Source organism: Protopterus annectens, chromosome 5.part0 (genome assembly GCF_019279795.1).
Source record: "Protopterus annectens isolate FY-2018-M chromosome 5.part0, PAN1.0, whole genome shotgun sequence".
NCBI lineage: Eukaryota > Metazoa > Chordata > Ceratodontiformes > Protopteridae > Protopterus > Protopterus annectens.
Window position 1 is genome coordinate 1,215,013,442 of NC_056735.1, and position 25,987 is coordinate 1,215,039,428.

General features: G+C 42.5%; 2 protein-coding genes across 3 annotated transcripts in view; one reads left to right on the top strand and one right to left on the bottom strand.

Moving 5' to 3' along the window:
- NDC80 (NDC80 kinetochore complex component) overlaps nucleotides 1-25,987 on the bottom strand; it is a 2,583,329-nt gene that overhangs the window by 2,113,195 nt on the left and 444,147 nt on the right. The window lies entirely within an intron of this gene.
- The window catches only part of KDF1 (keratinocyte differentiation factor 1), a 198,036-nt gene continuing 188,645 nt past the window's right edge, over nucleotides 16,597-25,987 (top strand). The window contains exon 1 of one of the 2 annotated variants that reach the window (XM_044071084.1): nucleotides 16,597-16,714. The gene's annotated coding sequence lies outside the window, so the exon portion shown is untranslated. The other variant, XM_044071083.1, reaches the window with a different exon arrangement.

Consider the following 25,987-nt stretch of genomic DNA (forward strand, 5'->3'; position numbering starts at 1 on the left):
TTTCTTATTGAAATTGGTACACCTTGTTTGCTGTACCATAGACTAGATCCAGGCCTGCTGAATCTAGCTTTGTTTGTATGCTTGTTGTTTGTTTGCTTGTTATTTCCCTGGAACGCTAATTCCACCTAAAACGCGTCTTCTCAGCGCTTCTGTGGATCCCTAGATATCTGCATTGCTTACTGTACTTATTTCCTTGTTTCACTTGAAAGAAAGTTACTGTTTGTCATTTTTGCATTTACGTTACCTGTAACACATTGCACTTAAGTTACCTGGCACTTGCTCACTAAAGCAATTATAAAAGTCAGCACTAAAAATTAAAAGCACTACACCCTCACTCCCCATTGGCCCTTGTTTTCAATTATAAAGGAATTCCCAATATTATTCTAGCATGTCCAAATGTCAGTTCTCAATCTCCTCTCCGGTCCAGCTGGTGAACCTGGGAATCTTGAGGCAATGTTACAACTGCCTCATGTACACAGACAACCCTCTCCTCCTCCCAACAAATTCCAACACATGTGAGAGATGCAACCATATAGCCAAACAGGAGGCTAAGCTCTCTCAACTCAGTACTGGCATAACCAGTCAGGAGGAGAAGGAAACCACACTCACTACAATTCCAGTCTCACATAGACCTACCACGACAGCAAACCAAACACATAATCACACAAAAACATACTCAGAGGCTCTAAATAAAGATCTGCCTAAGCAGCAGAGACCTCCAAAGCAGACACCCAGGCAACCGCTACCCCAAAACAAAACACGTGCAACACATCTCACAAAGCCAGTGTGCCGAACAGTCACAGCCCTTAAGGCTAAACAACACACCTGATACACTTGTAATAGGTGACTATCATCAGGCACACTGACGTCCCGCTCACCAGGCTGAACAAGGAGAAGGTCACGGTGAGCAGCCTGTCAGGCGCTAGGATCCGCCACATAACACAAGCACTCAGGTCACTCCAAGGCAAGTACAAATATGACTCAGTCATTGTCCATGCTGGTGTGAATGACCTGAGACGTACCTCCCTGGACTACATGAAAAGAGACATAGAGGAGCTCTCTGAGCATGTAGCCCAGGCCGGTATGACCATGACCTTGAGTAGCATCTTACCCTCAGCAAGAATGATGCCACAATATGAAGACAAGATGATAAATTTCAACAATTGGCTTAAGTACTGGTGTCATTCAAATGGGGATCCAATGCCTGTCAGCCTGGGATGATATGCTCGACAAGCCACGATGCTTCGCTAGGGACAGCTTGAACCTGTCATCACTGGGCATTCGGATATTGGCAAAGGCTCTTGCTACCCCCATAGTGCCTTTTTTAGGCAAGGCTCAAAAGACAAACCCACCTCCATAGGTATCACAAGGGATAAGAAACTAAGAGTAATGCTACTCAATGCCAGAAGTCTAAACCTCAAGATGTTCGATGTTTTCCTCAGCATGGAGAACATCGATATCTGTGCAGTAACAGAAACCTGGTTCAGAGCTCCCGAGAGCACCCCAGCACCACCAGGTTATACCTCATACCATGCTTTTCAGCCCCAAAACTTGGACCGAACCACAAAAGGAGGGGGAGTATCGATATTCATCAAAGATACCCACACCTCCAGGTTGGTGGCAAAACACGAAGCATCAGAGACTATCCATGTGCAACTAACAGTTGGTAAAACTGCCTTCCAGTTTATAGCCTGCTACAGACCACCCTCCCAAACCCAGGAACCCCACTCGGCCTTCCTGAGAACACTGGAAAATATGAAGGTCTCTCCAAACACCATTATATTGGGCAACTTCAACTACCCAAACATAGACTGGGAGCATTACTCTAGCTCCAACACCCTAGCCCAAAGGTTCCTAGAATTCATAAACTCAAATGCTATGGAACAACTTATCACTCTCACAAAAGGGGAAAACATACTGGACCTGATCATCACCAACATGGGGACTCTATGCTCCAGACCAGAAGTGTATCCCTCACTGGTAAGATCAGACCATAAACTGATCTCACTGGATATTCACATCCCAACCCCACCCCCTGCCCAGAAAACCACAGTGAAAAACTTCTCTAAAGCAAATTTCACACTCCTCAAAACCGAGATGGAATCCTTCAAAGCCCCTGGGCCTGTGGAAAATATGGCCCAGACCGTAGAATCCTTTATAAATGCATTCTATGAACACCTTCAGGAATGCATGGATCATGCAATCCCAAATAAAACCAAGACCCAATCCTCCAAAGGCAGACGTCCTGTCTGGTGGACCCCAGCCATAAACAAACTATACAATAGAAGGAGGAAGCTACTACATGATAGAGCAAAATCCCAAAAAGGGAAGGCATCTCTGATCAGTATTAGCAAAATCTAAGGGCACTCATAAAATCGTCTAAGGCCAGCTTCGAGAGAAAAATTGCACAGGACACTAAGGATAATCACAAGGCTTTCTTTAGTTATGTTAGGAACCTGGGTGGGAATTCCCAGATATGCTCAGAATTAGTCCAAAATGACAAAAAATACACCGACCCCACAGACATTGCCAACATCCTAGCTGACAGGTTCAGCACAACCCCCCCCTCCCCACCAAAAAGGCAAATATCTATCCTAGCAGAGTGCTGCCCCCTTGACATCTCAGATGCTCAGGTAAGAGCTGCCCTCTCCAAAGCAAAAAACACAGCATCAATGGGATTAGACGGTGTCCCAGGCTGCGTCCTACATGAACTCCAAGAAGAGCTAAACCCAAACATAAAACTACTGTTCAATCTTAGCCTTACTACAGGATATGTACCCAAAGAGTGGCGTACAGCAACAGTGGTCCCTCTCCATAAAGGTGGTGCCTCAACGGACCCTGGAAACTATCGCCCCATAAGCCTGACTAGCTTGGTCTGCAAAGCTATGGACAGGATCATCATGGACCTCATAAATAAAGATATTGTGGACCTACAGACACTGGATCCTACCAGTTCGGCTTTGTTAAGGGCAGATCCTGCCTCTTAAACCTGGTCGACTTCTTTGAAACAGTCACCAAGGCCATTGACTAAGGGAAGGTGGTCCACACAGCCTACCTGGACCTCGCAAAAGCCTTCGATACAATACCCCACTCGGGCATTATAGATAAGCTCACCAGCTTAAATATAAACCCCTATGTCACTAGATGGGTTGCAAACTGGCTCAAGGACAGAACCCACATGGTTAGAATTGCTGGAGCCATGTCAGACTCCAAACCAGTTACAAGTGGCGTCCCACAAGGCTCAGTCCTGGGACCTCTCTTGTTCGATATATATTTCTTGGAGGTACAGGCCAACACGGAAGGACTGTGGCTGACCAAGTTCACAGATGACTGCAAACTGGGCGCCATAATCGACTCTCCAGCCGACACAGGCATCCTCCAAAAGGGCCTCATAGAAACAGACAACTGGTGCCAGAGCCATGGCCTCAAGCTAAATGCCAAAAAGTGTATAGTCATCCTCTTTGGCAAAAACAAAGTGCCCACAAATTACCACATAGGTGGTAATCCATTAAGTACAGAAGAAGTAATTAGGGACCTGCGGACCCAAGTTGATAGCAATCTCTCATTTGACAACCACGTGGCCAAAGTGGTTAGAAAAACATTTTATATAGCCCACCTAATCATGAAGGGATTCACATCTAGTTTAGGGGAGGTCATCATGCCTTTTTACTCATCCCTCATCAGGCCCATAATCGAGTACAATGCCCCTTTTGGGATGTACCTTACCAAACACCTGCAGCAACTGGAAAGACCCCAAAAGTACCTCACCAAGAGGATCAAAGGGCACAAACAGATGCCATATGCTGCCCGGTTAAAGAAACTCCAGCTCTACTCAGTGGCATACCACCTGCTCAGAGGTGACCTGTGCCTGACATATAAAGCCATGTCCAACCCGGAATTAAGGGACATGCTGCACCTGAAAAATCCAAATCCCATCGAGCTACACGCTTGAGAGACTTGAACCTCAGCACTGAAATAAATAGGACATGCTGGAGGGACAGATTCATAACCCAGAGGCTCCCTTCACTCTGGAATAAAATCCCAGTCCAGGTTAGGCAGAGTCCCTCATTGACTCTCTTCAAGAGGAATCTTGATGAGTGGATGGGAGATCGTAGGTTTACCCCGGGTATCACTTCTTTGTCACTGTTAGACAGAGGCACTGTATACTAACCTCGAAAAAGGGCATAGCAAAATTAATTTAAAATGGGTGGCGAAAGCCAAACATACTCTGGCTAGGCTTATAAATGCCCTAGGGCAGATAGCCTAGTATGAACCTATGAACCTGTCTTTTCTGGATCTATATCATATCATCAAACTGTCACTTCAATGAACAGCATTTCATCGGAAATGGCATTCATTGAACTCCCCTCATGTGGGGGCTGTGTCCCCCCCCAAATTATATATACCAACTCCAAGACTCCACTACAGTAAGGATAGGGCAAATTTCCCGATCCCTACTGTAATACAATCTCACTAAGAACAGTTTGACGAATGGTATGTTGGACAAAATGTTGTTTGAATGTTCCTTCGATGATATAATAGGGATCCATCTTTTTCACTATTTATGGATGACAAGATTGGGAAATGTGTGAAGTGCCATTTTTACTGCTAAATACATGAGTCATGTTGCTTGATGCAATAACAGGGAAAAATGCACCGGACAGACAACTTCAGTCATTTAAGAATCACAAATGCTCTGAGGATATGTGGTAAACACTGGGGGGGGGGCCCAAAATGGGCAGAGACAGCTCAGACTCTGAATCAAGTATTGGCTGATAGGTAGGGGCATTGTGTATGATGCCCTTCAAAACCAGTTATAGGACAGCAGTACTCACCGAGCAGTTAAAGTTACAAAGAAGGCTACTGCATCACTTCTTTAAGGAATAATAAAACATAGTAGATAATACCAAAGGAAAAAAGTCAAAATCTACTCTCATGATGGAAATACTCCCTCATACCTAACAGTCAACATAGGCTACTGAGGACACTTGACACTAACTGCTTCTCCACACTCAAACTCTTTCAATGTGACTTGCAGTTTGTGCCACTTACTCCAAAACACTTGGCACATGGTAACCAGTGGTACTCTTATGAAAATGCATAATTTCTGTTACAGACATATGGGAAATGTGCAGATTATCACATCAATTCTGGATGCTCAACACAAAAAATAGCTAAGCTACTAGCAAAGTTATGCATCTCTGATAATTAAAGTGTATAGAAAGGTGTAACTGCAAATTCTATCACCCATTCTAGAAAAAATATGAATCACAATATGGAGAGAAAAGTTCCTAATCAACTGATTTTCCACATACTTCTCTTTTACACCCCATTATACCTTCATTTACCTATGCTCTTTTCAGACTATGTAAAACCAGTGCACCAAAGTGCAACTGGTGTTTATGGCTTGCAACTCAGTTGCACCTAGGTGCAGTCACTGCAACTAGTGCAACTTCCAGTTGTGCCCAAGTGCAACAACTATGAATACCTCCCTTTGTGCACCAGAGTTAAGTACACATACAGTCAAAAATGAATGAAGTAGCATTTACTGAACAGCAATGACTACAATATCACATCCCAGCTGTAGAGTGCAAACTGCAGTGCTGGCTGTCACAATCAAAGAATGACTGTACCCCCACACCTAATACCTACCTGTGGAGTTACCACCTGTCCCTCTTTATGAAGGACAATTCTTATTTGGCCACTTGTGTCCTTAAAAACTGAAATATAATAAAATGTCCTCAGAGTTTAGAAAAAAAATATTTACTAAGTTTTCACTAATAGTTGCATAAAACACACTGTATCTGGTAATAAATTAATATTTTATGACACAACTCAATTCTATATGAGTGAGCTTTTACTTTTGCAAAAATGTGAAATAAAATCCTTTGTGAGTATGGTCTCACTGTTGATGATTTTCAGGGTGCCCAGGATATTGGCTTAAAATTTTGTCTTTCTCTGTCTACTTCCTCCTGAAACTGTCAATTTTAGGATAAAATGTTGAATAATTAGTCATAGAATTCTTGTACTTCATACAATGGCATGATATTGATCACTGCTACAGTAACCTTAGTTATGTGGGTTATATTCTGTCAAAGCTTCAGGGCAGTTTCCATATGAAAAACTGACAAGCAGCTCAATCTGAGCTGACTAAAAGATAGGTTTGGGTGTGAATCCCTTCAGAGCTTTACTTCAGCTGAAGTACACTCCCCAAGGCTTTTGAGGATCAGTGGTTGGCCTGAGCTTTCCTTTGCTGATCAGATAAGTACCCTTTTGTGGAACTTCTATTTTCTTAATTTTGTTGATGTTTTATTATTTTCCTATTTAGGAAAGTTATTTTAAAGTTATGAGTGTTGTTGGACTGTCTTGAGACTTTAACTTACTTTCAAACAGAGCACTCTTTTTTTCTATCAGATAAAAGTAGTATAAAGTAACTGAAAACATTTTTTTCTGGGGATAAATTATGTTTATTTTTCTTTGTAGGGCTGGCATAGTGTTTTAAAGTGCTTTTACTGTGTTTTTTCTGTCAAAAAGTAACTTTTGGGGACTAGTAGTGTTTACCAACAATCACTGCTAGTCCTCCCAAGCTAAAAGGCAACATTTTTGGTGTGACCACAAAACAGACTAGCAGTTCAATTGTCAGCCCTTCTTCCAGCCTCAAAAAAGAAAAAAAAAATTAAGCAAACAGCCTTTGCCACCACAGCAGGCTAGCAATTTGCCTCAGCCGCAGGTGAGTGACTATGCCTTGGCCATTTGTTGTATCTCAAACTATTCATCTTTTACCCTGGATTCCTCTGGTGTATCACCTACAGACCTTATGGACCACGAGTTAGCCATGTCCTCTGCAGCTATTGGTGTCCCCTCAGTGGGCAAAGAAGACCCAGTTTTGCCAGTCCTGGGAGAGGGAACAGGGAAGGTTTCCCTACCATGTCAAAATGGCTGTGCTCATCCCCGAGGAAGCAGCTGCTGCCATTAGTAATATAGCTGGCCCAATTTTTCCTGCCAAAAAGAAACAGAAAACCAAGCATGTAGTTACCCCTTACTGGGTCTGGCTCAGGGTTTAATTCAGGCTATAGATCCTTCTTGTAAAGTAGTCTCTAGAAAAAGAAACAGGGCTTCCTCTTTTCCTGAAGAGACTCAAGATTCTAAATCTGAACAGGAAAATGCAAGGACAGACACAGGGAATTTCCCTTAGCTTTCTGATTCATACGCAGAGGAGAGCTCGGTGTTTGATTCTCCCTTTGAGTGTTTCCCTTTCTCTGAAACTACTGCTAGAATATACCACTGTTTTAGTGTGAGAACATTGAGGTTTCTTAGTCTTTCAGAAAACACTATGGGTTGTTACAGAAAGATTTTTCATAACTTACACCCATTCCTCTTTTTTGTCTATTTTAGAGGATGTGTGTGTATGTTTTGTTCCTGCAATTTTTCTGATAGTCAGCCAGCCACTCCTAAGAAAGCATTTTTGATAGCCAGCTCACCCTGAAAAAGCAGAAAGCATGTACAAAATTTCTCAGTCTTTTAATTTTTATACACTGTTCCCAAACCTGAGCCAGCAGCTACAGCTTTTGTTGATCCTAATGCTGACAAATTGTGAAAGAATGAGGAATGTGTATATGTAGTTTCTTCTTGTGAGGCAAAACCTTCTTTAAATAACTTAGACAACACTTGTAGACCACTTCTGAATCCCCCTTTCCTAAACTTTTTTGTGAGAATGTTCAAATTCAAAATAATGCTACTTTAACTAGCATTTAATCCTTCTTCCACTTTCAAGTTTCCTGGTAAAACTAGACTGAAAATATGTTTATTATCATATCTCTATCCAGATTTCATACTTTTCTTAAGGTTTTGTGTGTCTATATCACATTATCAGTTCACTGCCTTAATCTTTGGACTCTTTCCACTGCACCAAGAGTGTTCACAAAGTGTCTAGCTCCACTTGTAGTTCATTGCAACCTACAGTGTGTCCACATTTTCTATATTTATAATGATTTGCTTATCTATGCAGAGTCTTTTTCAAGGTATCAGGAATCCTTTATCACGGGTTAAAAATCGTTTGCACAAACTGGGACTCCGCGAGAACATTCAAAAGTCTTTCTTGACTTCCTCACACAGGATTGTGTTCCTGGGATGCCAACTAGACACCTCAGCTCAAAGAGCTTTTCTTCCACAGGAAAAGATAGATCTTTATTTAGATCTAAGGTTTTCCACTCAGACTTCAGTCACAGTGAAGGAATACCACATGATTTTGGATCTCGTGGCAACTATGATTCTCAAGATACCCCTAGTAAGACTCCACATGAGAAATATACAGTAGTATCTGAAATCTCTTTGAGCGCAGTATCAACACCCTTTATGTTTTCAAATCCCAGTGCTGGGGTTTGTTAGAGGAGAAATATTTTGATGGAGACAACCGTTATCCTTAAATATAGGTCCCCCCCCATACGAAATCAGGTAGTCAACACAGATGCTTCATACTTTGTTTGTGGAGCAGTTTCAGGAAGTATAAAAGTGCAGTGGGGTGTGGGATACCAAGGACAGATCCAAGCACATAAATAACAAGGAGATGCTTGCCCTGATCAAGGCACTCAAATCTCTGAACCACCTTTGGTCCCCAGGAGCTCTTCAAGTAGTTAAAGACAGTACCACAGTCATGTGGTACATCAACAAGCAAGGGGGAACCAGGTCATACCCCCTTTGCAGACTAGCCATATTAGGTTGGGATACAGCTTCACAGCACAATTTCACTCTACAAGTATCCTACATTTCGTGTGAGCAAAACTGTATTGCAGACAAGCTGAATGGGACCAGGGCAGACTTTCATAAATGGAAACTAGATTTGAGGGTCTTTCAAGATTTGATCTAGCTGTGGGGAGTTCCTCAAGTAGACCTCGCTTCCTCTCTGAACAATCAACTGGCAAGATTCTGTTATAGAACTCTAAGCAAGAAGGCATGGAAGACAGGTGCCTTTTCTCTTTCTTGGACAGGAATGTTCCTGTATGCTTTTCCATCATTTACAATAATATCCAAGGTACTTACGAAGATTCAGAAGGAATCCCCCTGATCATTGTGGTGACTTATTTTTAGGCCAGGCAATTGTGGTTCTCCCTTCTTTTGCAAATGGCCATTTGCAATTACCACAATCGTCTTCGCTGACTGGATCATCTTCAGTTTACTGCCTGAATGATGGGGTCTTCATTCCTTTTAGACACCTGTTTACTAAGGATGTGCAGCAGGTATTAATGGAAACAAGAAAGCCTGCTACTAGAAAGTCGTACATTTGCAAATGGAAAAGGTTTTCTAATTGGTGCCAACAGCATAACCAGCACCCATTCAGGGCTAGTTGTTCTCTGGTTTTACAATATGTGTGTGTGCTTCTTTCCTATGGCCTTTCTTATTCCTCTATCAAAGTTCATCTGGCGGCCATTTCAATATGTTTGTCCATGAAGCCTCCTCTTTCAATGCAGTCTCATCTCAAAATGTTTTTGAAAGGGCTTTTTACATAAGAAGCCACTAAGAAAACTGATAGTCCCTCCTTGGGATCTTAATTCTGTGTTAGAGAAGCTCACACCTGCTCCATTTGAACCAGTTATAGTTGATTTGAGGTTCTTAACATGGAAAACAGTTTTCTGATTGCTCTGATCTCTGTAAGAAGAGTATGTGAGTTGCAAGCTCTGATCAGTCAACCCTATTTTATTTTCTATAAACACAGTTTTTTTTTTTCAGAACTAATCCTTCTTTTACACTTGAAGTGGTATCCAAGTTTACTTTAAGCCAAATTATCCATCTCCCTGTTTTCTATCCTGAACCTAAAAATGAGGGAGAAAGGATACTCCATACCTTGGATGTCCAGACAGGACTCAGGTACTACAGAGCTAAATCTTTCAGATCAATTTTCATTTCTTGTGAAAATAAGAATAAGGGACAACCTGTATTAAAATAGACCATTTCCAAATGGTTGTCTAAGGCTATTACCTTTTGTTATACTTACCCCAACAAATCTATTACAGGCTGGGTCAAGGCCCACTCTGCCAAGGCCTTGGCTTTATCTGGGACTTTTTGGAAAGGGTTGGATTCTAGAAATGTTCTACAAGCTGCTACTTGGAACTCTATAAATACTTTTACAAACCACTATGAGACTTACTCCTTCTCTAGGTCCAGACCAAGCCCTGCAAGGCTCATTCTCCATAGGCTCCTGGAATCTTCTCCTCCCTCCTCCAAAATTCAAGGGTGAGGGTACTGCAACAGTGATCAATATGGTGAACATAATGCAGTTGTGGAAACTGAATTTACCACAACAGTAGATATTCAGATGATCACTGCTACAGTTGCCAGTACTTTCTCCCATCCATCCTTCTTGTTTGTTTGTTTTCTTATGCCAGGGTGTAGACATTTAGTTTTTGTTCTGCCTAGCATTGTCCTTTTAGGGCTCAGCCTCCTTATCTTTGCTGGCAATAAAACTCTGAAGATCTTTGCATCCAAATTTGTCTTTTATTCAGCTAGGCTGGAGCTGCTTGACAGATTGGGCAAGTGGAAGCTTCCCTGAAGCTTTGGAAGCTGACTGGCTGTTAAATATAAAGTACAGTTTTGTACCTACCATAAATGTAGATGTTCGAGGATCTCCATTGCTGCAGTCCTGACATAAGGGTATTCCGCTGCCCACCATCGGCCTGAATACCAAAGGGCTAGAACCGGAGTCGGTCATCGGCGCTCGAGACTGACATCAGTACGTGCCAGTACAAATGCGCATGACCGACGCCATAACCTCAGTCTTTCTTGCCTCAGACGTCAGAATGCAAAAAAAAAACACCACCCAAACCTCAACCTAAAAAGAAAAAGGGGGAAGGAGGGAGGGAAAATTAGACTGCAGCAATGGAGATCCTCGAACATCTACATTTATGGTAGGTACAAAACTGTACTATGTTCTTCGTCTCCCATTGCTGCAGTCCTGACATAAGGGTAGAATCCCAGAGCAACGGAAAAAAGGGAGGCTGGTCAACTAAATAGCAGTAGGAGCTGCTGACATGCCCTGTAAGATTGCAGTGGCAAACCCAGCCCTAGACCTAGAATAAAGAGGTAAATGATAATGCTTTGTAAAGGTATGTACAGAACTCCAAGTAGCTGCTTCTAGAATGTCTTTAGTAGCTACCCCTCTCAAAAAAGCAGTAGAAGTGGCCGTAGCCCTAGTAGAATGAGGCCTGATCCCAACTGGAACATCCTCACAATGATGAGAGTAACAAAAAGCAATTCAGTGGCTAATCCACTTGGAAATAGTTTGTTTCGAGACAGCTTTCCCTCGTGAAGTCAAAGCAAAAGAAACAAATAATTGTTGAGAACTCCTGAACTCTTTGGTTCTGCTCAAATAATACCTCAACTGCCTATGTACATCCAAAGAATGCAAAACTTTTTCCCCGTCATTTTGGGGGTTAGCATAAAAAGTAGGCAAATGTATAGACTGGTTCAATGCCACATTAGAAATCACTTTAGGCAGAAAAGTAGGATTAGTACGTAAGGAAACCCTGTCATTGTGAAAAATCAGAAAAGGTTCCACTGCCATGAGGGCCTGTAATTCAGATACCCTTCTAGCAGAAGTAATAGCCAACAAAAGCAGTCTATCAAGACAAGAACTGCAATTCAGCTGTAGCTGCAGGTTCAAAAGGAGGCAGAGTCAGCTTTTCCAAAACAAAATTAAGATCCCAGGTAGGAGTAGGAGCTCTCCGTGGGGGTTTGATATTCTTTGCCCTCTAAGAAACTGTTTAACCAATGGATGTGAAAATAAAGGAGGGTCACAATCATAGTGAGCAGAAATAGCTGCAGCATGCACTTTTACAGAAGAGAAGGACAAACCCTTGTCCAATAAAACAGTCAAATATTGCAATGTACAACTCAAATTAGGAAATTCGACATCAAAGCCTTTAGCGGAACTCCAAAGAAAAAATCTCTTCCATTTACCAGCATAAACTTTTCGAGTACTAGGATGCCTGGCTTCCAAAATAACATCCAAAACTTGTTGAGGGAGCTGAAGGTCCTCCTTCTCTAAAACAGAATGCGCCAGGCTGTCAGGCGGGAGTGCACCCTGACATTGAGAAAATGATTGTTCTCCTGAGACAATAAATGAGGAATCTGTGGCAATGGCCAAGGTGGTACATGAATCAAGCTCCTCAACAGAGGGTACCAATGCTGACGAGGCCAATCCGGTGCTATAAGGATCATGCAAGGCTTGTCCCTCCTGACTTTCAACAGCACCTGTGGAAGAAGAGGCAAAGGAGGAAAAGCATACACGTGAAGGTTGCTCCAACTGAAGGATAGTGCATCTATTTTCCAGGCTTTCGGATGAAATAGCCTTGTGCAAAACAGTGGCAGTTGGAAATTCAGAGGAGAAGCAAACAGATCTATGTCCGAAGTTCCCCAAGCCATTGTCAACTGAAGAAATACCTGAGGGTCCAATTTCCATTCATGAGGATCCACAATCTGTCTGCTCAGAACATCTGCTAAAGAATTTTGTGCTCCTGGCAGAAACTGTGCTCGAAGAGTGATGTGCAGATTCAAAGCAGTTTCCCACAACAGCATTGCTCGTCTGCAAAGAGGGTAAGAATGAGTTCCCCCTTGCTTGTTGATGTACCACATGACCGTCGTGTTGTCTGTTCGAATCAACACCAGTCCTGGTTGAAGTAGGCTTTTGAATCCCTCCAAGGTAAATTGAACTGCCAGCATCTCTTTCATGTTGATATGCAAGTGAAGTAGCTCTGGGGCCCAAAGGTCTTGAATCCATTTTCCTCTGAAATGAGCTCCCCAGGCTGACTCCGAGGCATCTGTTGTTAATATCTGACTTGCCTCTGGTTGGGTCACAGAGAGCCCCTTGTTTAGGTGACATTCCTGAGCCCACCACAGAAATTCTCTCTGAATGCAAGGTAGGATCCGAATGACAGTGTCCAAATCGTGGCAGTGTTGAGTCCAAACATTCTTGAGATACCATTGTAGCTTCCTCATATGCAGTTTGGCATTGGGAAGTACTAGAATGCAAGATGCCATGAACCCCAAGGCTTGAAGGACTGTCCTTGCAGTCAGCCTGGACATTACTGATAGCTGTTGGAAGTATAGGTGAAGATTCCTTTGTTTGTCCGGGTAAGAAATGCCATCTGAGCAGCTGTATTCAGTTTCACACCCAGAAAACACATCTCTTGTGAGGGTACTAGACTGGACTTTATTTCGTTCACAGAATACCCTAGGCATCTGAAAACTGTCATTACATACTGCAGATGTTGAAGAAGTTCGTGCTTGCCTTGAGCCAGAATCAAACAGTCGTCCAGATAAGGATAAATTTGAATTCCTGCTAGCCTGAGAAAAGCTATTACTGGAGCCAGGACTTTCGTGAATACCCTGGGCGCAGTAGACAAGCCAAAGGGCAATGCAGAGAACTGATAATGCAAATTCCCAATCCGAAACCTCAGGAATTTCCTGCAACTGGGCCTGATAGGAATGTGAAGATAGGCCTCTTTGAGATCCAGAGTCACCATCCAGTGATCTTTGCCCAGCATAGGTAACAGCTGTTGCAGTGTTAACATCTTGAATTTTGGAATTTCCAGAAAGGTATTTAGAATGGACAAGTCCAGAATTGGTCTCCAAGTATTTCCTTTCTTTGGCACTAAGAAAAGACGGGAATAAAACCCTGTGCCTCTTTCTGCAGAAGGTACTTCCTGTATTGCTTCCAACTGAAGCAGAGAAGAAATTTGAGTCTGCGCTTCCAGCTTTTGCTGACGAGGCACATCCGGCATACCTTTGAAAGGAGGGAATGTCCAATACCCATTTGTCTTGGGTAACCAAATGCCAATTCCTTTTGAAAAATCTCAGTTTTCCTCCCAGAGGGGCTGCCAGCAAGGCAGAGTCCGGCAGCTGAAGACACGGGTCATTGGGTCTGTTTCCGAAAGGACTGACCCCTGCCCTCCCCAGCAGAAGGGGTAGAAGAACTCAAAGACCTAGAAGTAACAGGGCCCTGAGAGGAAGCCCTACCCCTACCTCGCCTCGACCTGCCCCTAGACTGATAATCCGAAGAGGGGAAAGACCAACCCTTAGCAGGCCAATTCCTACTGAACTTAGGGGGCTTAACCTGTAAAAAATCCTTAACTGTCTGCATAGACTTAGTTTTTTCCTCCATTTTTTTCAAAACTGACTCTACTGGAGGACCAAAAAGAACATCAGATTGTAGAGGAGCATCCATAATTCGAGCCTTAACATGCTCTGACAAGGTCTGATCTTTCAGCCAAGCATGCCTACGAATGACTGAACTAGTAGCAGCCACCCTGGAAAAAGCCTGTAAAGCATCAAAACCACACTGCAAAGAATGCTTACCAACTTGGTCTGAAGCATGCACTAAATCCTGAAGCTCCTTACATTCAATACCTTCAGCTAAAGCATCAACTTTACATTTCAATTGGCCCAGCAAATAATTTTGATACCGAAGCATATGAAACTGACAATTTAAAGCTCTCATAGCCAAAGTAGAAGAGGTATACAGTTTTTTACCCCACCTATCCAGGGCCCTAGCATCCTTGTCCAGAGGAACTGGATTCTTAACCACAGAAGCCCTAACCCCTTTGGGGCCTTGAGTAATAGTTTCTGGATCAGCCCTAGGACTCTTATATAAGTACTTGTGAGCTTCCGGAACCCTGTAGTATCTGTCTGGTTTAACTGGGGCAGGAGGCAGAGAATCTGGGTTAAGGGCAGCCTCAGAAAACACATCCTGAACAACATCCAGTACAGGGGGAATAGCCAAGGGCCTATGCTGAGGCAAAACAAGAATTCTCTCAGTCTTTTACGGGAATCAGAATAATCCTGGCCCTCCCATTTGAAATGTTCCCTCATGGAATGCAAAGTCTCAGAGAAAGAAAAATCTTCTGGAGGGGACGAGAGGAGTAGAGTCCTCAGCCTCCGTATCAGAATAGCGGGGGAAATCCTGAAGTTCTTCTACAGAGGAATCTGACTCATTGGAAGACTGAACCAAACCCTCCAACTCTGGCTCTACCCTGGGCCTCTTCGCGGGGGGGGGATAGAACCCCTAATTAAAGTAATCAAATCTTCAGCCATCTTTAACATGTGCTTCCTAGCAGCTGGACCCTGGGGACACGCACCAACAGGGGCAGACTTAGACTTAGAATGGGCTTTGCTATGAGAAGGAGGAGGCCTAACTACCCTATGAGGGGAGGGAACCACTGACATCAGAGAAGCACCCTCAGCCTGGCCTAACACAGGAGAAGCCACTTCCTGCAGTAACAAAGGCTCCCCTTGAGACTCAGGTAAACTTTCAGAAGGAGCCGCTGAAGTAGCCAGTGGTACTACAGAACCGGCGTCCGGAGTGGCCGCCTCATCCTGTTTGGACCGCAAAGACTTTTCTTTGCGTTTCTTAGAAGAACCAGTCGTCGGAGAATCCGGCGGCATGTTATAATTACAACGTTTACCAAACACTAGCCTAGCACAGTCTAACCGACGTTTAATAGCGCTTGTTAAAAGTAGCACAAAAGCGACACCCAACAACGTCGTGCTCAGGCCCTAAACAAGGAATGCAGAGTGAATGGTAATCCCTATGAGGAATCTGTTTCCCACAAGAAATACAGTTATTAACTTTTTCTGACATCCGTCAATACTGAGGCAAGAAAAAGACAAAAATGTCCCCAAAGGGGTACTTAGCCCAACTTGGTCTCCGGTCTGAAACTCGAAAACCGACAATTCCAGAACGCCGAACGGCACTTGCAAATGCTGCTTCTGCTTAGGGACCATGCGGCAAGAAAGACTGAGGTTATGGCGTCGGTCATGCGCATTTGTACTGGCACGTACTGATGTCAGTCTCGAGCGCTGATGACCGACGCCGGTTCTAGCCCTTTGGTATTCGGGCCGATGGTGGCCAGCGGAATACCCTTATGTCAGGACTGCAGCAATGGGAGACGAAGAACATCCCATATAGCTAAGATTACTGCCGCAGTAAGCAAGCGAACATTACGGTACACTCAATTAACAAAACTTTACGTTGACAACTTATCAAGTTAATAGCACTAGCATTTTACAGAGTGTTTCTGATTACCCCTGATTATCTCTGGATTTGTACCCATTTACAGTAGTAAGAGTCTGACAGCTAGGCAGCATGACGTCGTTATTTCCATAATGTCCTCCTTAGGGAATTTTAGTAGGTGTCAACTCCACCCATTTACTGTGATAACTCTTTTTAAAAACACAGCTACATTATTAATTATATTATTCAATACACGTGCTCACATAGCCTATAGTAACCCTAAATTTTCATCTGCCAGATACCTGCCCTAACTCGATAACTCCTGTAAACTATAACAGTTAATGACAAAATAGACGTTTTTCAATACACAGAAACCTGTTATCAAGACTCTTAACTCGATAACTCATGTAAACTATAACAGTTAATGACAAAATAGACGTTTTTCAATACAGAGTCTCTGTTATCAAGATCTTGCTAATACATTAACACTGCATTTTCAGTCTAACACATTTTATAATTTACATTGTTCTGTCACGCGTCATTTCTCCCATTCCAAACGTATTTACAATACGGATAAACATTCACAAACAGCAAAGATCCACGTTTGGTCACATACGAGCTTCCTATTTGCGCAAATCCTGAAGTGAGATTTGTCCCTAACGCCGACCTGTAGGTGGCCCCTGCGTGATCTTACGCTTACCTGTAGAACAGGTAAGAGGAATATCAGAACAAGTAGGTGGGGGAATAGAAATTTTACTTGGAAACTGGCTTATAATAGCCAAGAAGATTAGGAGACGCCGACTCTTGTAATAATTGGGATTTCAAAGGTGTTACCTATTTGTCTGATAAAAGCTGGTCCCAGGAAGATTTTTGGTGTTGGCCCACTAAAAGTGGGTATGGTGATTTCCGGGGTGACGGTCGCAGCAAGAGAAGGAATTCAATGCAATAGTATCAAATTTACCAAACCCGGGTAGGGTTATTGCTTCATAGTGCATGTTCAAATGTTTGCATATGTATAAAAACAAAAATATTTGTTGTCGTGGCTTGTTCTTTTACGGAAAATGTTCTGGGTGTGTGCGTGTGGTTCCTCAAGCTTTTTTTTTTTTTCTGGGGGGGTAGTCCTAACATTTTAGAGCTATCTGGGGAAATTAGAGTAATGGTATAAAAATAAGATGGACTCATTTTCGGACTTGGGTGGGTGGGTAGCTGTAGCTTGCTGCCTTCTATGTTGCGTGCGACCTGGATGATGAAACGTCTTTTTCTGTGTTTGGAGTCCAGATGAAACAGGAAAGTGAAAATTGGTTGTTTGTAAGGGCTCATGTTTGACTTCTGTCAGAAAAAGTGCTGACGAGAAACAGCGTTCCTGTGTTTGGTCAGTTAGTTTTAGAGCACTCACAGTTTTGCAAAACAAAGTTCGGTTTTAATCCGTAGGAGTTACGCACATTCAAATAGTTTTATAACTATTCTTAAATTTTGTTTTGATAGTTAAGAATTGTTAAATTGTAACAAGTAATGGTTTAGTAACTCTGTATTGACTGCTTAAAATAATTTAGAGGCTTGCGAATTGCGCAGTATAGACATTGGGAGAGCCAGAAGTACTTAATTTGGTGGGTTTTTTCTTAGTGGAACATACGATTGGTTTGTAAACGCTGGTTGTTGGCTGCATATGTATAGATTTTTAGTTGTAATTTACTTCTGATAACGTAGTTTTTCTGTATAAATGGCATACAATTCACCCGCAGCATGGCATGAAATGCGCTTGATTTATTTTAAAATTCTGTGTTAACAGCTTGAGGTCGTCAGGGTTAAATGTCAACCCATCACTTGCGCACCTATCCACCATTAATTGCAAGAAATCTGGGCAAAGCCAAAAATCGAGAAGGGAGGGGGGCGAATGTTAAATATTGCTGTTCTACAATTCTATTATTCTAATTTTATAATACATATTCTGAATGATACAATGTTTGAAGCTCAACTGTCATTTAGTGACTTAAAATCCTCACTGATTTGGCAGAAAAACACTGGGGAGCAGACCAAGAACATGAGGCAAGAACTGGATAATTGAGAGGTATGCTAACCATTAGGGTGCTAATGTTCACTCTTGCATATTTAATGCTGTCTGCTTTGTTTGCTTGACCTTTTAACTGAATTTGAGCACTTCAGTCCGGGACTACTGTTACAGATTTGCGCCCCTAGCTCTTCATTTGGGTAATTGTCAGGATTGTGTGCTCGTCTGGTTTATGCAATCCAACATAGTTTCTTCAAAAGTAAACATTTGTTCTGTTTTGCACATGCTGCAGATAACTGCTGTCAAGTATCTCAAACTACGCTCTCTGTGATAGCTTCTCCATGCAACTGCCTAGCTTATCCCCACCAGAGCAGGGTCATGCAGGTGTGGAAACAGAAGTGGGTGGCATACCTCTCAACTTTTTAGAGAAGTCTGGACTGAGCCATAAATAATGGGCGTGCATATGTCCAAAATTAGGGACACTTTTTTTTTTTTTTGGTTTTACAAACTTAGCCGATAGAATAACAGATGTTGTATTAGCATAACTTTTCTGAAGGGTATGAAGTCTGAAACTCGAATGTCTGTCATTTTCTGACTTCAGCCCTCATTGATTCCAGTAAACCAAAAGTTTGAGAAACAGACCAAAAATATGAGGTAAAAATCTGGATGTTCTGCAAAAACTCTACAATTGAGAGGCATGGTAGGTGGGAAGGAGACTAGCCCAGTATGGCATTTTTTAATCACTAACCCACTGTTCTGCTCATGACCGGCCTTAGGAATAAGTCAGCCAATGATGCCACTCCTTCTCCTTTGTTAGGAGTGCTTTTGAGTTGATTTTTACAGTAAAGAATTTTTCTTTACTTTAAAGTAAACTGATTCAGAAGTATCCCTACCAGAGCATCGAGAGTGGCACCCTAGGGAGGATGTTCTGCATTTGATTTGTTGGCCTCATGCCCTCCCCCCTGCCTATGATAGTAGATAAGCCAGCAAATTCAAAACTGAGGGAGTCTGGTACAAAGATAGTTTGGCAATGGCATGAGATAAGCATATTTATTACTGGCATCCGGCAAGAGATTTTGTCTAGATGGGGGTTTACTAATCATTAGCTGTGTCTGATTTGTCCAATATGCTTACCCTCCCTTGTCATACTTCAACTGTCCAGAGTTTCACAGAATTACCATATTTTTGGTCTATTCCACATAAAATGTGATATTCTGCCAGATCATTGAGGACTGAAGTCGCTACAAAATTACATTTTAGTTTCAGACTTCATATTCTTTTGGAAAACGTGCTGATGCCAAATATATTATTCTAGCAATTTTCTAAGTTTAAAAAAGCAATATTTAAAAAAAAAAAAACTCCTTGATTTTTGTGCCTTTGCTCCCTCCCATTATATTTGACTTTAAGAGGTTAAGAAACATGTTCCGATTTCCTTGTATTCCAATAAGGATTGCAGTCAAATGCCTGTCTTTGGAGTTTGTGCTTCTTTTTCTTCAGAAAATGTTTGATGCAAAAACTGTTATTCTTCTAAATGAATTAGAGCAACATAAAATGCTGGCCTTGTATGTTGAAGTATGACTAATGGTTGCTTTTTGCTTCTTATCTTGCAGGAGTACTGTACTTTATTTCAGACATGGAAAACTTTAATGTGTAGCCACAGTTTCTATGGAACATAGCTGAAACACAGTACACAGCCATCATTTTTAGCTATAACTGCTGGGTGGGGGTTGGAACTGACTGTAGAAATTAACTGATCCTCCCCTTTTTCCTCAGTTAAAGGGGCATTGTCTGACTTTTCAGAAGTACTGTGAATTCATAGGATTAATTAACAAGATTTGTATGAAGCAGCTTTAATGTGTGGCTATTTGTGGAAGCTCGCATAGACAAAATTGATACTACTCATTTTTATCACAATCCTCTGAAGTGCACACACAAGCTATAACTGCTGAGTGTGGGTTGAGGCTGTCTGAAAGTAAAAACCTCTCTGCTCAGTTTACACAGTCACTACCTGGCTAGGATGTGTTTGAATGAAATATGGTGGATTACTTAAACTGGACATCTCGAGGTATACATAAAAGTAGTTTGAACTATTTTGTGATGGCTGTAGAGAAAAAATATTTGCTTGCGGTTTGCTCATTAGTCTGACTTTGTAGGACTAATGTGAAATGTGTGGGTTGGGAGGCTGACATAATGGTTAAGGTGTTTAACTTACAGACACAAGGTGCAGGGATTGATTCTCATGTGGGGTAATTGGCTAGGCTTAAAATGGCCCGTAAGGGCAGTTAGCTTGGTACTAATCTATGAACTTATGAAGCACTTCAGAATACTTTTAATGTGTTTGGATCAAAGGTGAAATTACAGTACATTGCCATCCTCTTCCACTCAAATGTCTGATTTGTACACAAGTGGTTGTAACTGTGTGGTGGGGATAGTGGCTGTTTGAATGAAAGTAACTGACCCTCTTGTGATTTGTTCAACTTAAACCATCTTTCAAAAAAAAAAAACATAAAATGTGTAGCAGAACATTTAGAAATTCTAGGGACGTGACACCCCCCCCCCCCCCCCCAGTCAAAGGATGTGCAAGTGGATTTTGAAACGGGCTTAGTAGTAGCCTATATTTTACCCCCCTCCCCCCCCCCAAAAAAAGGTCTGTGCATAGTGTCATTACTGCTTGTATGGGAGTAACGAGCTGGAACAAATTTACTGTGATCATTTTAACTTTTCCTCCCAATCATACATCACTTGCAGGTGATTTATCTTTTTTGTAGGAGTGTAGGGAGGCATGCTGTTTACAAGTCTATCAGCAATATTGAAGTATGTTATGTTCTGTTAGTCTCTTAAGTTTCATCCCATTCTGTGGGAGTTACATGGACAGTGCCTGTCTTGTGGGACTAGGGATGAGGAGGCATGCTGTTTATAGGCAATTACTAGGCTAGCTGCCCTTTTTGGACCATTTTAAGCCTAGCCAATTTTCCCATTGGGGAGAAATCAAACCCTATACTAGTCTGTGAGGTAAACACCTTAAACATTATGCTAGTGTATAAATTATTTCCCTTTGTTGCGGTCCTACATAACTGTAGCCATTTGTGTTTTCGCAGTCTGACACCATTGGGGAGTACTTATGGGGTGGGGCAGGTAGAGAAACTTTCTCAAACGATTTATGTATCCTAGCAAGGATTCATCTTGTCTTGGTTATTGTGAAATGTTTTTTCTTAAGTTTTGAGCATTAAGCTTTGGCTGCAACTACTTTTTATTATTTCAAAGAAAGTAAAGACTTTTTTTTTTTTTTTTTTTTTTCTTCGACTTGTTCTGTCCATTTGATCTAAAGACTGGAAAATGAGCTCTAAAATGCACTCCGGAGCATCTAGAGCACTAATGGTTTCTGCTTGCCTAGTGGCCCTAGGCACCTGACTTAAGAATGTAGGAAAAAGCAAAGTTGAGTAACACTGGATTTCATTAATTTGAATTAAAAAAAAAAAAAAAAAACTCCTCAGAACATGTAGAACATTTGGCTCCCAGGTTTCCAGCTTAATTCCCTTATTTTCTCCACAGTTAATACAACGCAGTCTTGGTTAGTTAGAATGTATTGAAAGGATGGCATGATTCAGTCTCAAGGACATCATTGGATCCAACAGGTTGCGTAAACTAGTGCATAATCTGAGCATATAGGGCTCTGTCTTAATCCAGTTATTTCATAGGTTCATAAGTGTGTACTAGGCTAATGGCCCTGGAGCCTTTACAAGTCTAGCCCGTAGGATTACCCAGGCATTGTGCCACCCGACCTTAGTTCCTAGTGCCTCTGTTGAGTAGGGCCACTGGAGTGATCCCCAGGGTGAATCTATTTCCCATCCACTCCTCAAGATTTCTCTTGAGGGCCAGTGAGGTGCTTTGCTTGACATGTATGGGAAGTCTATTCCATAGCATGGGCAGTCTCTGGGTTATGAACCTGTCTGTCCAGCATGTTCTGTTGATAGTGGTAATGAGGTTGTGGTCTCTGGAGCGTGTGGTGCAGAGGGATTGGGATTTCTTTAGATGTAGCATTTCTAACAGAGCTGGGTCAGACATGGCTTTGTAAGTCAAGCAGAGATCGCTTCTAAGTAGGCGATATGAGACTGAGAACAGTTGCAGTTTTTTTTAGTCTGTCCATATAGGACAACGGCCTAGGATCCTCTCTGAGGTACTTTTCCTCCTCTCCAGTTGTTGCAGGTGTCTAGTGAGGTGCATGCCAAATGGGGCATTGTTCTCGATTGGCCTAATGAGGGAAGAGTGGAGGGAGACAACGACCTCTTTCTTCCTGGATGCAAAACCCTTAGTAATGAGATGTGCCACATAGGACTTTGACCACAGTGGCAATGTGGTGGTCAAAAGAGAGGTTGCTGTCAACCTGTTCCCAGATCTCTTGTAACGACTTCTGTGTTCAGTGGACTACTATCAGTGTGGTAACTCATCGGAACCTGTTTTTTTCCCCAAGGGAGATGATGACACTATTTTTGGCCTTGAGCTTAAGGCTGTGGTTCTGACACCAGTCAGTGTCCTTGAGGTCTTTCTGTAGGATGTCAACATCACTTGGGAAGTTACTAATAGCTCACAACTTAGTCGTCTGCAAACTGTCAGCCAGAGTCCCTTTGTTTTGGCCTGGACTTCAGAGAAGTAGATACCAAACAGGAGAGGACCCAGGACTGAACCCTGTGGGACTCCACTCGTGACTGGTCGGCAGTCTGACTTGGAGTCTGTTACTTTCACACTGTGGCTTCTATCTGTGAGCCAGTTTGCAACCCATGTAGTGATTGTAGGGGTTGATGCCTAGCTTAGTGAGTTTTTCTAGGAGTTGGGAATGGTATCAAAGGCTTTGGCCAGATCAAGGTAGGCTGTATGAACCACCTTGCCTTCATCCACAGCTCTGGTGACTGACTCAAAAGTTGACCAAGTTGAGCAGGCATGATCTACCCTTCAAACTCTGGATCCTACACAGTTTTTTTTTTTTTTTTTGGAGATTTTCTGTGTCCTTGTTTATTAGGTCCATGATGATGCATTCCATAACTTTTGCATATCAGACTCCTCAGGCTAATTGGGCGATTAATTCCTGGGATCTGTAGTCCCTCCTCCTTTGTGAAGAGGTATGACTGTAGCAGTGCACCATTTGTTAGGGTCAAAGCTTGAGGTGAGGCTGTGATTGAACAGGGCACACAGGTGAGGTGCCAGTTCACTCTGTAGTTCATGTAGAACATGGCCAGGGACATTGTCAGGTCCCATAGAAGCTGTATTCTTGGCCTTGGGACAATGCTGTTTTAACCTGTGCAGCAGTAATACTGAGTGCCTGGCAGTCTACTGGTATTGTGTTTGGTCCTTTGGGAGGGAGGGGTAAAAGTTAGCACTGAATCTGTCAGCTAGTATATTGGAAATATTTTGGCTCTTTATATGAGGTACCATTGTGCAGTAGTTCAGAGCAAATCTGGGTATTGCCGTGGAGATCCTTTACACAACTATAGAAGGGCTTGTTGTTGTCTTTACTGTCTGCTGCAATTCTGTTTTCATAGTTAGCTTTACAGGATTTGATGAAGGATCTCAACCTTTTGTTGAGGCTGATTAGGGGGATTTTCCAGTCTTGGGAGTACCTCCACAGTTATCGGTGCAGTGATGTCTAGTCTGTATGTGTTGAAGAAATGAATGCAGAGGAAAAGTGTAAGACTAACAGAAGAAAAATTCATAGATGGTGTGGGTAGGCTAAGATTGTACGTCCACCCATGTCTGCACTTCATATCCATCACCTCTAGCTTCCTCAGCTGCTCTTGCCTTTACTGCCCAAGTTTCTGTACCATACAGCAGAACTGGTCACACCACTGTTTGTACACCTTAGTAGTCAATCTTGGTATTCTTCTGTTGAACACTTCACCTGTAACGCTGTGCCAGTTGTCTGCAGCCCCTCCGATTCTAGCTTTGACCTTATTCAGACTTCGTACTCCTCAAACCCCCCCCCCCCCAGATATTTGAAGCCTGTTCGCTGTTTTTTTACTTCTATCTCGCATTTCAGCTTCTTCTGATTTCTCCCACTTGCTGCCATGACAGTTGTCTTATCTGTACTCTCTCAAATTCACCCCATATGTAGTCAGTTATGCATTCTATTTCCCCACCCTTTGCTGAAGTTCTTAATCAGACTGCCTGTAATGCCACATTGTCTGTATACTGCAACTTTGTTGTTCTCTACCCTGAAACCTTGTGTGCTATGTAGTCCATCACCAGTATGAACAGCAATGGGCTCAAGAGCTGAGCCCTGGTGCTTGCCCACTTCCACTGGGAATTCCTCTTGAGACCAAACACTGTTTGTACTTGGGTCATGATACATAGCTTGCACTTATTCTACCAGTGTTTCTGGTACTTTGAACCACCACAGGACTGTCAAATAAGCTTCCTTGGAATCTTGTCATATGCCTTCTCAAAGTCTAGGCATGCATAGTTGGACTGTCTCATTTCTAACTGCTTAAGTAACTAACTAATAAACCTTTAGTTGAGCATTTCCGATTAGGATGCGACACGTCTCCCATTTTGCTCTGAATTATTCTGCATATTTATTAGTCTCCTTCTCCAGAAATGTCATGCAATGTGTAGGAGTTTGAGACCGCTATGTTGCCCACAGTTGTGAAATGTCCTTTTTTTCTTTAATACTGGCACTAATACAGTTGTTCTGCAGTCATCTAGGATATTCCTTTCTGTCCATACTGTGGGAGCTATTTTTCCCATCTCACCCAACCTCTTTCATATCTGTTGTGACCTCCTCTGAACTTGCTGCTTTCCCTTTGTAAATGGGAAGAAATAAAACTGACAACCTTCAAATAAGCATATAAAGGTTGACTAGTGATTTAAAAAGGGAATGTATTGCTGTAAGTTTGGTAGCTGTCAAACATATGCAGGGCAAGCTGTTATGTATGTTGGCCAGTAATATAAATTATTAGTCAAAAGGTAGCATGCCTGATTATGCCTTGTATTAGTGGTTCTGCTGTGGGCCTTGTGTGAGACAGTGCACACAAGATATTGAGAAATGTAGCCAATGGGGTGGTGGTACATGCAGCATGGTAGGGGACCAAATTCTTGGGTGTGTTGCAACCCATGGCCATACTAGGTATATATTTACTACTGTGTTGACCGCTAATGGGCCATGTGGGTAGGTCAGTGCACTTAACTGCTGGGATAGTGCGTGTGTCCAGAGCTACATGTTGCAGCAGGCAGAGTGACTTGCTAGTAACAACAACATAACTGATTTTGAAGAAATCGTCTGTGACATGCACACAATTATGCATTAGTACAGTTACATACTTGTCTTGTGTCTTGAGAGATGCTGCGTACACCTTTTTAAAAGAAGAGACAGTTCTCAGTCTGTTCAGGAGCTGAAAAACAGTGGAGAAAATGAAGCAAATGTCCTACAAATGCTATTGTAGTTGAGCAGTATATGAACTAAAATGCACCTGCTTAGGTGTACTTGATGATGTTATAGCTCAGGATCAGTTTTTCTGACGAGTGATGCCACTTGCAGCAGGCTGTGCCCCATGTTTTCCTTGAACTAGAAAGCCTTTTTTAGACCACCACCTGGGAGCTGTGGCCCCCTGTCATGGGTCACAATCCAGAGGAATATGGCAGAATATTTATGCTGCACATTTGTGCTGCTGGCGTGTGACAAGAACAGCAGGCATTATGTACTATAACATGCTGCACTGTCTAGTGACATCCATGGTGTGGCATGATGGTGTTCAGTGATTCTTTGTAGCCCAGACTACCCACATTTACTTTGATTTATGGTCCTTTAGTGCCTCTAAGGGCCCCAGAGAAATGGTTCATATGTTAGTGATCTTCTCATGCAGGAGCAGTGCATTTCACAGGTGCCCATACAAGTACAATGTCTCTAGTGTGGCTTTGGGCTGGTGTGTATTGTAGACTGAGACATTATACACTTGAGCCACATTCAGCTGAAAGTTTTAGTATTG